This window comes from Dunckerocampus dactyliophorus, chromosome 11 (assembly GCF_027744805.1).
Source record: "Dunckerocampus dactyliophorus isolate RoL2022-P2 chromosome 11, RoL_Ddac_1.1, whole genome shotgun sequence".
NCBI lineage: Eukaryota > Metazoa > Chordata > Actinopteri > Syngnathiformes > Syngnathidae > Dunckerocampus > Dunckerocampus dactyliophorus.
Genome location: NC_072829.1, coordinates 6,307,032 through 6,321,254, shown reverse-complemented (window position 1 = coordinate 6,321,254; position 14,223 = coordinate 6,307,032). Strand labels below are relative to the sequence as shown.

The 14,223-nt window shown below is 42.5% G+C and overlaps 1 protein-coding gene across 5 annotated transcripts in view; it reads right to left on the bottom strand.

Annotated features, from left to right (window-relative positions):
- The window catches only part of lingo2 (leucine rich repeat and Ig domain containing 2), a 252,837-nt gene extending 240,237 nt beyond the window's left edge, over nucleotides 1–12,600 (bottom strand). For 4 of the 5 annotated variants that reach the window (XR_008572877.1, XM_054791870.1, XM_054791872.1 and 1 more), the window contains exon 1: nucleotides 12,083–12,600. The gene's annotated coding sequence lies outside the window, so the exon portion shown is untranslated. The remainder of the gene's footprint in view (nucleotides 1–12,082) is intronic. The other variant, XM_054791871.1, reaches the window with a different exon arrangement.
- Nucleotides 12,601–14,223: the final 1,623 nt, after the last annotated feature.

Genomic DNA, 14,223 nt, shown 5'->3' with positions numbered 1-14,223 from the left:
CTCCCATTTCTTCTTTTTGCATCCTGAAGCTCTACTTAGAACCTCCTTAAGATCCAACTGTGCAAAATGTAAATTCTTGCAATCTTTCAACTGGTCTTAAATTTTTGATCAGGAGTGTAATTGTGCACGGTTGGAGACACAGATTTGCATCGTGCTTTAGATACCTTCATGTTCCTCCTGTTTTACTACTGCTGCATTTGAAGAGCCTGGGAAGTCGGAAATATCCCACTTAGCTTACGCCGTCCAATTGTAAAACATCTCAGTCAAACGTAAACTAAAAAGCTGACGACTACAATAAGCTAGAATTTATTTTGTTGGAAAGTAGAAGTCAGGGTATGCCTAGTACAAGTTTCCTGGAATGCAGCAGCGCGTTGTCTAAGCCGATATTGTCTTTTTATCATATGGACCCTCAAGCTGCACACAGAGCTATATTTAAAAGCATATACAGTAGCTGTATAAGCACCAGCAGTCGGAGCTTCAGGCTGTGACCAGCAGTTGCAGAGCTGGACAGTTGACAACCCCGAGGTGACCCTGACCCCACGCCTCATCTGTCTCAAAACGAGCCTGCAGGGCGGGAGGAGTTGAAAAAGCAACACAAGCTAATTAAAGCTCATTCATGCTCATTGATTTGCAATTCGTAACGAGTGACAATTACGCGTGCTGACAAGAGCACAGGCTGCTGTTTACTTGGCGGGAAGGTCAATGTCTGAGTGGCGCGTGTGTAATGTCGTTTAAGATGTTTGAATGTAGAGGAAGCCTTTTTAACAGGAAGTGGAATCCTCAATGAAAGTGTCACTCTTGCCACAATTAGAGACAGCGATGAGTCTTTTAGAGCGACATACGGATCGCTTCATTACATAAATTGCAACTTTTTTGAGGATGGACGCGTACGCACTTCTTATTTCACACCTAGTGGTCCAGAACCGACTTTTCTTGTCGCTAAGTAGCGCATCCTGTCAGCCGCATTAGATATACTTGCTGCCAAATGTTAACATTTAAAACCAGAAATTGCCAGCACAAATTGGTTAAGAGATCATAAGTTAATTAAATGTGGCAAATGGCTGGCTCGTTACGTCTTCAAGTGGCAGATTTAAAGCGATAGCGAAGAGTGAATTTCAATTTATCCACAAATTATTACAAATTATCACATCGTTTGAAAGCTAGCTAAAGCCCCTGCAGTTAATACGGAATCCTTTGTTACTTTATGCACTTTCCATTAAAGTTATTGCACTTTTAGTTCCCACAAATTGTCTGTAATGCACTTTCACTCCCCACCATTTGTCTGTGCATAAAACCCTAAAGTGCACACACACACACACACACACACACACACACACACACACACACGCACACACACACACTTGTTCCAGACAAGCAAATGAATCATCACACAACATCCCTCTCCAAACCAAAAAAAGAACAAGAAAAAAAAAGAAGTAGAGTATATGCTGCTGCCAGGAACTCCAGCGCCCCCATCGTTAGACTCTGCACCCACCACCACCCCACCCATCCTCACAAAGCTTCCAAAATGTTAGCCGTGGCTCCCACTTGACAGTCAAACTTCTGTGCAGGCTGCAAGGAGGGACGCAGAGAAGCAACCAAAGATAGGAAGCAAGGAGAGGGAGTGTGTCTTATATACTGGGCACATCCGACCCCCTCCACCCATTGACACACGCCCAAGGCTCTTGTCTGACTGACAAAGCTCAAACAAAATGAGGAAAGGAAGTGAGGAGATCTAAAGAGGAATAGTGGCACCTCCATCAGATGTATTGGTAATGCCTGTAAGGGGCGGGGTGGTACTCGAGGGGTGCTGCTTTGACATTTTAGTGGTATGGGGTTGAAGTACATCACGTGTTTACACATGCACAGTTCAACATGTCCGAAAGGGAGTAGGAAAAAGCTGAGCTTATTTCATCCCACCCGTTCTCCACGTCTTAGTAATTATTGATAGTTTGCTTACTTCCTGTGTTCAACATACGTATACATTGTCGGTACAGGCATATTGTAGCGTTGGTGGGGAGATGCGGCTGGACTACCCCGCATGCCTTGCGGGTGCCTGGTAAATACACGTTTCAAGTCAAACTTTTACAATTTACATTTCTTTCTTTATAATATTTGATGGGGCCATACTTGTTTAGAAGCAGGCAGTCTTCTACTACTGCTGCATTGTGACGCATACGCCTCGCTGTTGCCCCCCTTCAGAGCAGAGGGAGTACTGCATGAACGAGCGCTCTCTCGTGAGACTGAATTATTTCATTATTTGGGTGATTTTCGGCAGACCAAATGAAAAGCTTTGGTGGGCCTGTGATGGCCCACGGGTGGTCTTTTGAGGACCCCTGCCAACTCTACAATATGACACCCTTTTGTTTGTGCACAGTACAGTTTTATCATTTTTACTCCTTAGAATCTCAGGTGTTAAATTCATTGTCACACTTATGTGACAGGTAAACATGTTAAAAAGTTACCCAAACATTAATTAATTACTACTAACAATAATAATTATTATTCAGTAATAATAATGCTATTATTGTTATGTATTATTTATTACATATGTTGTTATTGTTATTATTATTATTATTATTATTATTATTATTATTATTATTATTATTATTATTATTAGGGAAAATCTGAGGGTAATCCCAGTCCCAGAACAGATTGTGTTCCACTGTATATAAACAGTATGAACATACAAACACTAAACAGGATTAATTTACTTCACATACGTACAAGATGATATAATCAAAATGCCATCTTATTACTAATACTATTATTACTATATATTATTATTACTATTACTGTTACTACTACAACAATGTTACATATAAGTGCAAATTTGCCCCTGCATCAGAGTATATTGATGCATTCTTTACGAATCAACCGCTTTAACGTAACTTGATCCTGAATTCAAGCGTTATTTCAACATGAAAGACGCATCACAAACACCCGAGCATCTATGGGATTTATAGCCCCCGCTATAAATAGTATGTTTATGTTGATGCTAAAGCAGCAATTAATTTCTTTCACACAAGATTAGTATTTATGATCGCGAAGGGCAAACACATTATAGGTATGTCTCTATAATCAAAACATCTCATGTCCCCTCCTCAATGTGATTTATGTCCTCACACCAGCCATCCAGGGGCAGGTATAAATTACTTTATACCGCGTGTAGCATGGGCGCACAGTTTAATAATGCAATTTATTGCACACAGCAGGTGAGGCCTTGCATTATTCTTACAAACATCATTTATGTTTACTATACATCTGCTCTTACAACAAAGCTGTAGCTCCCCTAATGTGTTTTCACTCACACGCTTGTCACTTTGCTTATTACGCTTGTGTCCAACAATCTCCCACACGGCTAAAGTGTATTTCCAATTAGATGTTCAGCGGAGTGGGTTTTACTGCAGATTATGCTAATTTGCAGCGTGTTTGTTTTGTCCCGGCAGAGTACAACTTTAGGTTACTAGTAAGAAGCGCATTACCTGAAGGACTAAACTCTCAGCGAGTTGCAAAACTCTAACGTGCCAACTGACCCTAAGAGATCACAGCTGGCAATGGAGCTCGAACAACGGTGTCCTGCTGTTTGCCTTGACCTCACCCGCCTCTTGCGATCAAACTGTTCGGTACAGATGCATCTCAAGCCTCATGCGGGTACTGTTCACTGAAGCTGTGTTTCAATGCACGCATTTCTATAGTTACAGTACTCTTCAATATGTGTGCAGCAGCGACCCGTCGATCTTTGGGACCTTGCCAGTCGATCGCGACAATGTTGGTGAAAACAAATCATTATTACAGCCCTCCTCTCCCTGAGAGTGACCAACAGGCACACATTTTGAACACTGAACACGCCCGTACGCCTCGCCACTCTCCAGGCAACAAGGCACAAGCTCCAGCCAAAAGCCCAGCCCCCAAAACCCAGCCGGAGATACGAGTACACTGGCTCCCCTCGCGCACAACGCCGAGTGAGACACGTGCAGAAGGGTTGAGTGTAAGGGAGAGAGAGAGTGAGAGAGCACAGCAATGTGCTCGGGCACACAACAGTAGTTGTTGCACGTTAATATGTCTCAAAATCTGCCATTGCTACCTCAAAATGAAGGCACAAGTGTAAATTCATGGAATCGCACCGCCAAAATAAAATAAAAAATCTTCAAGCTGCAGTTCGTTAGGGCTGACTATTGTAACGCACTGTAATTTGCGCATTGAGCCCACGCCACGAGTCCGACCCACAAAGTGCGGCTCGGGGTCCATCCGCAGCCCGTGGCTCATTTGTCATGCATCACTGCAGAAACAAAATATTTTAAAAAAACAGCAAAAATTAAAAATAGATCAAAAGGCACAACAATCCACAGGCATAACAATCCCTAACATGGGCTACTGTTGTGGTAGTAATCCACATCAAGATAAAACTCAACTCTGAACACCCTGCGTCACTTCCTGCCCGCCACACACTCAGCTCCCCTATCACCGGAACACATTTACAGAATCACACACACGCATGAATCTTATTTATGCCTTAAATGTCTTATTTTCACTTATTATGCCTATTATCTTCGGTAATACCAGTGTAACGGTGACCGTGGGGGTGTTATTTCATGTCTACACAGCTGTAATAATGTTAAAAAATGTATTTAGAAGGTCATAAACGGGTTTTCTATGCTCTAATTACAAAAATATTAAATTAATAAACAAAGAATCCCATTTTGTGGAAATTCACTTATCACGGTCGGGTCTGGAAACCAATTAACCGCGATAGATGAGGGATCATTATGTACACTGTGTTCCTGAGGGCGCGGACTTTTGACAGTGTAGTGCTGTCCGAAAATCGATTACTGTTGTTGCAAACTTTATAGAAAAGACATTTGCAATACTAATCGTCTCCCACTTCTTCTCTCCTTTTTAACTGTGAATTGCAACCACTCCAGTTAGTCTTTCCTCTTCTGTTATGTCGCCAAGATGGCGACGACTGAGGTTGAGCGTGGTTAGGCTCCATCACTGCACACTCACCACTGGGTGCATAGTCTGTACCGTTTGACCATACTTCTCACTGTGAACGCACTGATGCATTCAAAATGCTAAGCGTAAGTGTGGAAGCGCGCAAAGTGAAACATAGCGGAAGATTTTGGGGATAATATGCAATAAAGACCCATTTGTGTCCTCCCTTGTTGTCAAAGTTAATAGATCGAGTCAAGGTTGCACTGTGTAACAAGGAGTCAGGTTACAATAGCATGCAGCAAACAGCAAATATACAAACACACACTCTGTTGCAACACACAAAAGCAGATAGCAAGTCAACCAGACAATTCAGCACCAAGGACAGCGCCACAAGTTTATCAATACGGGGAGCAGTTCGGTTACGGATATCTCGGAGCCACGGTCAGGAGGTGGGTGGCTTTCACAGGGGCCAGCCATGGATCCCAAACCTCAATCAGATTCACGATCAATGAGTCAGGCAGCCAAGAGAAACGTTCATTATGCCACACACACATGCACGCGCACGCGCACACGCACACACACATTTGTCCCTGCACAATTTAAAAAAAAAAAACATCCATTCTTCCAGACAGTATGCCTTCACTTACCAAAAAAAGTGAGTAAAAATTGTTTATTTTTATTTATTTTTATATTTTTTTTATTTATGTACTTGACACTTCACATAATACACAAAAAATAAAGTAAGTAACAAAAATACAATTTAATTTATTTATACATTTTTTTTATTTATTTATTTATGTAGTGCAAGACGGTTAGAGAAAACTCAGACAATTAAGCCACACAAGACAACTAAATAAAATAAAATTCTGCTGTCAAGTATTAAAAGCAGTCCTGCAGAGATGGGTTTTTTGAACGTTTCTGCAGATAACAGTGTAACAGTGTATAATGTCCCTTTCTATCCTTACATTACTTCAAACCTGCGCCTCAGTCAACCTAAGAGATGCAAGGGAAAATCTTCTGCGACTGGAACATCAAAAAAATACAACTTGTCAAATGTTCTGAAAAGAGTGCTTGCATATTTTGATGTGAATAGAGAAAAAGGTTGCTCATGGCCAAATACCACGCGCAAACTAGCAGTAGTAGGAGTATTATTTTGAGGCCAAGTCCACAAAACAACTGTCGACTTGGCATTGTTGACTTGGAACGTCTCTAGACTTTAACTCGGTTCGAGAGCCCCCTCCCCAACGCTCTTTCTGCCACCTAGTGAGGCATCCAGCACCCCCCTGTGTGTGTGTGTGTGTGTGTGTGTGTGTGTGTGTGTGTTTTTGAGCAGCCACGCCACCTCTGACCCTTACTAATGCTTCTTGTCGACACTCGCACAAAGAGACTTTTGCAAAGGTGGCGCGGCGCTCGTTGCCCTCGGCGGCTCGCCCAGGAAGGTCGCACTTCAAAGTGACACCAGCCACCAGGCCGGTGTCAATGGCGGCTGCTCATAGATCCACCCCGGTGGCCCACACAGACCTCTTTTCTCATTACAGCATCCCAAAAGGACCTCCCTGTCGCCAGCACTTAGCATACATCCTCTACAACAAACACCAGACACTTTCTAGCTCTGAAGAACCACACTCCACTTCACTATTGTGTTTAAAGTAAACACACAAGGAATAATTTAATTGTGGCATTCGACAGTTCAGGTCCATTTTGTTAAAGAATACCTAAATGAACGTAGATACAAATATTAGGTTTTCAGAAGACACATTCAAAGATGTTGTGATGATATGTAGTATTCTACACTGGTCACCAGATGTCAGTAATGCTACATTAATGAGACAATAGCCACCACAGGAAGTTCAGTTCGGTACAGGAGCTGGAAGTTAAAAAAAAAAAGAACAACAACAAACTCTCCCAATGCTAACATGCGTGAGTCTATATTATGTCTTATTTTCTCTTATTATATTTACTATATTAGGTAGTACAGTACAAGTGTAAAGGTGACTAAAGGGACTGACTTAGTACTTTACACAATCAAAATTTAATGTAAACATAGTGTTACATTCAAAAGAAAATCAATTACCTTAAGGAAACAGTTAAGACTGCTTGATTTGTTTTAGTTTGGAGCTCAAAGTACTCCGGCTGACACAACAACAATAAAATGCCTCGAGTGAGCACTTAATTTTCTTTTCTTTTTACATTTCACCAAACAGCAGGTTATTGTTAATGGGGATTGTAATATTAAAATAACATTTAATCAGGGTATCTGCAGAGTCTTACAAAGTCTTAAATCCAATCGTTTGAATTCAAGGCCTTAAAATGTCAAAAATTATCTTAATTCTCTTCTGCCTAAAAGGCAAAAAAATACATTTGGACTACGGGAGGTGAACAAATGCATTGCAACTGATGTGAAACTGATGAAGGGTAGGATTAAATAAGCTTTGCTTCTTCCTACTCCTTTTTGGACAACTGTCAATTGTGCTATGTGATGTGCTGCAGTGTGCTTGTGTGCATGTTCAAGATTCATTAAACCATTACCATAAAATCTCACAAAATGTCTTAAATACAATTTTGAAAAGTCTTAAAATATATTAACGGTATTTTATTTCAGACAGATGCATAAACTTCAATGTGGCTTTTAAATGTTTTTGATAATTGAGGACGCTATAACGACTACAAAACGTTGTGTTGTGCCTCCGATTTTCCTTCATGTTTTTTGTACTTTTCTGCCAGAATTGGGGATGCTCCGATCAGGTTTTTATGCTGCCGATACCGATAAGCGAAATTGACCAATACCGATCACATGGATAAAGTGTTCATTTTTAAATGTACTATTGGCTGTGTCAGGGGTCACCAATGTTGTTTCTTGTGAGAGCTACTTTTCCAAAATGAAAATGGCCAAGAGCTACTCATTTTTGTAACATTTATTTTCATAGCTTATTTCAACCCAAACAAACGTCCACAACTCACATTTTGTGCGTGTGTCCTGCATTTTGGCTAATTAGCCGCCGCCCGACCCATGATCACATCGCAAGCCTTCACAAGGGAAAGTGGGCGGGAGATGGTTGCTATCGGCTGGATGCTGCAACGGGGGCAGATCGACCGATCGATCGGAGCACCCGTAGCCAGTATGGATGTGGAATGGGTCTTACATTTTTTCCCATTATGGTCTTTAAAAAAAGGCTATGTCCATATCTCAGACAGAAGCACACAAGCAAACATGTTCATATCAATAAACAGCCATGACGACAAGTGATCATCCCATAAATGACACATCTGTTTGAGCATATTGTGCTGCGACTCTTCTGGGGATTCAAAACCGGGGCCAAGGACAGATCTGCTCCATCCGGTTCCAGTTGACCCTGATGGAAACGCTCCTCTCAGCCGCCTGCTGGACTTGGCACTCAGAGCCAACAACAATTAAATACACCATAGCCTCGTATAGAATGTTTTGAGGCAATGGTGTGTGTGTGCTAGTAGGCCCCCATGCCATAGAAACAATGAAAACGTGCATAAGATACATGAGATCACATCTATGTCCGTGTAAGACTCCCTGGCCAAGGTTTCATGCGATATGTGAACTGTTCTCATGCCTAACTGTACCCAAAGGTCACTGCAGGGAAAAAGAACTTAAATTTGAAACCCTCTCTGTTATCATTGATTTTTTTCCTCTCTCCGTGTCCTTGGACAAGCTTAAAAATACAGTGTTGCTGCCGTGAACGGAGGCCTTGTTTTTCACAGTGCCCTCCAATTTAAAAGGATGTACAGACATTTAACATTGAAACGAATAGCATGTTGTAATGCCTTATTCCATCATTCAAATTTGTCTTTCATAGCTAAAAAGTGAACTGTGTGCCAGTACAGGTGGTCTTCGGGTCATGAACGATTTCCATTCCCAGGCTGTGATGTCTGTCAAGTTGCGGTGTAAGTCGATTGTTATACCTAAATTAACCCCAGTGTCAATCACACTGTACACAGAACACTTGAAGGACATGTAAAATACAGTAATAAAACACTAAATACAAGAATTAAATGAAACAGTGATATGAAAAAGCCAAAGCACTAGCAACCTTTCCATCTCCATAATGAAACCACTACACTGCTCGATTATTACTGTCGCTTTCAGAGGATCAGCGACCTGGCAGTTATTTGTACTGTAGTGTTAACAAATTTTGGGGCAATTGCGTTTGCTGATGTTGTTTTGGCTCGGTTCGGCCGACAGTAGCATGCTTGCTTTTTGCAATAACGGGGGATTGTTGATGGACCGCCTCCTCGTCATCCTTACACCATCTGGGTAGACATGACAGTAAGATTTTTGTCCTTAATTTTGGTCATGACAGTCGAGCGATTGAAACAAGTGCGGCCAATATTGAGCATGTAGTGTACTCTTTCTGCGGTGCGCCTCACTGTAACTACTAGAGTTTTGTGTTTACGGACCAAAATTAAGTAGTTTATTCATTTATGGGACCATGTACGTGTAGTAAACAAAGTACCACCTGTATGGCGACGTTCACACTGCAGGGTATGATGCCCAATTTGGATTTTTGGGATTTTTTTAAATTAAAATCTGATCTTTTTATGTAGTGTTACCAAAAAAATGTGACTTTGTGCGAAATGTGAACGCAATGTGTCCGGGAAGTGACAGAAACACACGGTTCAGTAGGTTTATGGAAATAAACATATGACAAGAAGGGCTTTTGCCTACATCTGTAAGTACCTTTCCGCAACTCTCGCACGGCAAAACGCGCCTTTCAATGACATACATCAGATATTCACGACCCGAATGTTAGGACTGCAGTAGCATCGGATACATATCGGATTTACTGTATATCCACATACAAAAGAGGCCTGGGTTGCATTTGAAAAAATCGGAATTGTACTGTTCACATTGAAATGAAAACAGATACAGATCACATATGAGCAAAAAACTGGATTTCACCTGCAGTGTGAATGGAGCCAAAGTCTACAAAAAAAGTAATTAAGACAACGTTTACACTGCAAGGTATGATGCCCAAATTGGATTTCTTTATGTGGTCGTTCACATTGCCAAAAAATGGGCCGAGAGGTGACATGCATGTGCAACAGCACATCACACGCATTTCAGTGTGTTTTGGAAAGATTGCTGCAGTGTGTGATCTCCTTAACGTGTTTTTGGCTTTTTCGAGCATTTTGGGAGAAAATATTTTCTTAACGAAATGATTCCGTGCAGGAGATTAAAAAGAAAGAGGGCAAGAATTTGATATCAGTTCGTGGAGAACTTGCTGGGACGTCTGTTCCGAGGAGCGTGTGGGTGAATTACCGGATGACAAGAACTTTTGCTTACATCGGTGACTACCTTTGTCCAACTCTCGCTTGGTAAATCACGCCTTTCGATGACGTATAGGTCAGGTATTTGCGAAAAATCAGATACAGGTTACATATGAGCAAAAAAAGACGAATTGACCTGCAGAGTCAACATTGCCGTAAAATAAAAGTTAGCATTTAAGGGTAAATTTAAGAGTAAACTGCCTTGTCACTGGGGTGGTACCCTCAAAAGGGTCGGCTTTAAATGATTGCAAACAAATGCAACCTGTGTCCCATTTGGCCTTGAAAGTGGACACACTATTCCCTTGGAGGCCACTAATTAAGGCCTATGGGGTACTGCAGATTGTACCCTGAAGGAGGCCTAATGTATTTCCCTTTAGGATCAGTGTTGTATTGTTTTATAAATGACTCCTGTGTTACTCAAAAAACATCTGTAGTTGTTTTGTATGATTACATACCTCCCCCCTCCCCATGTATAGCTGCAGTGAATGCTGTGGGGGCAGACGAGGGCTCCCTCGCTCGGTCCCGTCCATCCTGTGAGTCAGCGACTGCATCATACCACTAAAAAAAAATGGTTGCTTTTGTCTTCAGGTGTCTAAAGCGACTACCCACTGAATAGCCCCTTTTATGGAGAGTGAAAACAGGATTGCTGGAGCACATACTCCCACCTGAGTACGCACACACTGTACAGGTATGCATGCGCACCTGCTCGCTGACACCTGATCCAAAGCACTGAGCGGCTCCAAAGAGCGGCTCCATGTCGTCTTGAAGGAAAGACAAGAATGAGCAAAGCCACTCTTTTCAATGCTGCGCTTTGCTGAGGCGATGCATCACTGGTGCCATGCTTAACGCTCAATAAAACATCAAAAGGGGGGTAGATGCTGTGGACAAATAACGCACCCACGCAGACACCGGTTACACTAAACTCCCTTTTCACTGGGAAAGCCACACATGCACGCTCTGCACACCAGCGTAAGCTTGTTAGACTGGATGGCAAGCAAAGGAAGAGAGGAGCCTGGCTTGCTGGCAGTGCAGTGGTCATCTGAGCCACCTATAGGCAGACATAAAAGTACAAGAGGGCTGTCTTCACTTCCCACCCTGGCTCGACATGGGACGAGAGTTCCTTGCACCCAGAAGCAAAAATGCATTTAATTGTCACTGCTTTTTATGTCTCGTGAAGAGAAGGTCCTCAAGTCTTCTAAGGCAAAGGCAGGCTGGTTATTATTCAATTATTTTAAATATTTCAAGGGTGCACGACAGGATGCACATCAATATTTCAGCCCCTCCAGAAGCCTTTACAAAAGGAGGGCGCAGTGCACCTGCCTGGTAATGATGACCAAAAATATGCACAGTTAAAGCAAACATATGAAATATTTGTGACATATTTGCACACAAAAATATAAAACGTACTTTTTCAAACAGTTTAGACATAATTGTATTCATAATGTGCTAAACAGGAGCATATCTTTACAGCATTTTTAAAAAAATTGTATAAATTAAAAGGTGGTGGCAATTCTCCAGGCTGACAGGTGCAAAGCAGGAAGACAAACTGGCGCACAATTATGCTGCGCCTCTTTGCTCTCACCTGGAGATGGATGGCTTTGCGGGTGGGGGTGGACACACAAATCCACACGCATACACAAGTATGCAGATAAGTCACAGTGCCCCCCCCACCCCCCACCCTCCCCAACAGCCACGCAGAGGCGAGGGGAGAGAGCAGACATTTGCAACTTTTGCGCAAAGAGAGCCCTTCGAGATGCATTCATTTTGCGCATTTGCGTCCTTGTGAGATTTTCAGCACTCTGTTTCTAAAAAAAAAAAAAAAAAAGGTGCTCGCAACATATCAGCTTACCTTTTAGCCCAGCGGCAACGTGTAGTCCATCAGTCCCCCCCACAACACACGCAAAATCCTCCTCAAGTCTCTCAGAGAATCCGAGCCCAATTCTGACCAGAACTTACTTGAGGCGGGGAGAGGGGGGGCTGCACGGCGTCCTTCACGCCTAATCCGTGTGGACTCAGGGGTAAAAAGACAAAAGCCAAGGGGCGAGGGGGGCGGGGGGGGCTTCGTCCGTCTATATTCCACCTCTTCGATGCTGAACTTGAAAAACGAAGATCTCCTCTGTCTGCTGCGCCTCTTCCTCCCCACGGCTGCAGCCAGCGATGCACCCCCACGACCAGCAGGAAAAAAGGGAGGAGGATGGGGTGTCCCTCTCCAAATGGAAACTTTCACACACCTCAGCCCAGACAAGTGGGGGCGATAGGAGACAAGGAGTGTGGACTATTCCTCTCGATATCCTCCTTCTCGTGGTTGTCGCTTTTGCTTCTCCACTTGGAACCCTCCTCTCCGGAACATCGTCTCTGGATGGATGCTGAGACAGCGGCAGAATTGGGAGATTCTCTCCCTCTCTCTCTCTCTCCATCCTCCCATCCCTCCCACTTGCCTCCTCCCTGCACCTTCCCGTTCCCCGCCCCTCCCTCTCATTCCACCCAACATGCAGCAAGCTTCCACCACAGTCATCATTACGGGAAAATCATGCCAAATTCATGGGTGAAAAAAACGATACAAGTCTGCTTGTAATACCTCATTGCTACCATTTTTGACGTCACCAAAGTTTTGCCTTCACAAAGCCCCAAATTCTGCCTTTACAAAGATAATAATGCTCACTTTGAATTGGCGCGTTCTCAGAGAGGTTTCAACAACAATGTGGTGACTACGCATTTTACTCCTATTTGCTTATTTTGTTTTGTTTTTTTTTAGATTTTCCTTCCTTCATCACCGAATAAGATATCTATAAGAACATAGTGACACTTAAAGACAGAAACTGAAAAAAACTTTTTGACAACATGTAAACAAATCCTGTAAATAACTCCTGCTTTAAGGTCCGACAAAATATGTTTATGTGGAACTAATTTTCCCATCGGAATTAATGGAAATGTAAGTACAGTCAGTGGCGGTTCTGGCTTGGAAGACGTCCTGGGCGGACCAATATATAATAAATATAATATTAAGAATGAAATATGTTGTATTTTTGAGCAATTACTGTTCACAGCGGTGAAGAGAGCTCCCCATACGCTGTTTGGTTTGGTCACGTGGTGGACATTTGATTATGTCTGAGCAGCATGGGGGGCGGGGGGGGGGGGGGCACGAGTATCCCGCACACATCCTGACTTGATGAAGGGATTCCTCACCCCACCTCCTCGCAGCGCCCCCCAAGAGATTCCCCACCGGGCAATTTCCCATACTGTATGGCTCATAGCTAGAACCGCCAGTGAGTGCAGTATAATCCCTCATTTATGGTTTTTAATTGGTTCCAGACCGTGATAAGTGAATTTCCGTGAAGTAGGATTCCATCTTTATAAATTTAATATTTTTGTAGTTCGAGCATAGAAAACTTGTTAAACCTGGTAAATATGTTTTAAGCATTATTAAAGTCTTCTAGACATGACCCTACGGTCATCTTTACACTGATATTACCCAATATAGCAGACATAATAAGAGAAAGTAAGACATTTTAGACATAAGACAAAATATAGTCTGGCAACATTGACCGTGCTTCTTGAGGTGGTTATTGTCTCATCAATGTAACATTACTGACACCTAGTGACCAGCGTAGAATACTGTTTGTGGATAAAGAGACACAATGCACTTTTAGTAGCTTTATTAACGAGCAGAGAACACATACAGTATGCAGGAAACGTTCAAACAGCAGCTGCTGTCGGCCACAACTCACACCAATCACTCGCATTTGAACACACTGCTAAACACAGACGCTTCGTATAACATAAAAACCCTATAACATAAAGGTTCTCGGAACGGATTATTTACGTTGTAGGAGCGTCTACTGTACTGTATAAGGCATTCAGAAGACGCACTCACAGACCTGAACTCCATTACAGAAATGTGCATTTTCTACACTTTCGTTTGTGAAACTATTATTTCATGATTAAATTGGAAAATGTGCCCATCGCTGAAACCTTTTCAATGTGTTGCCT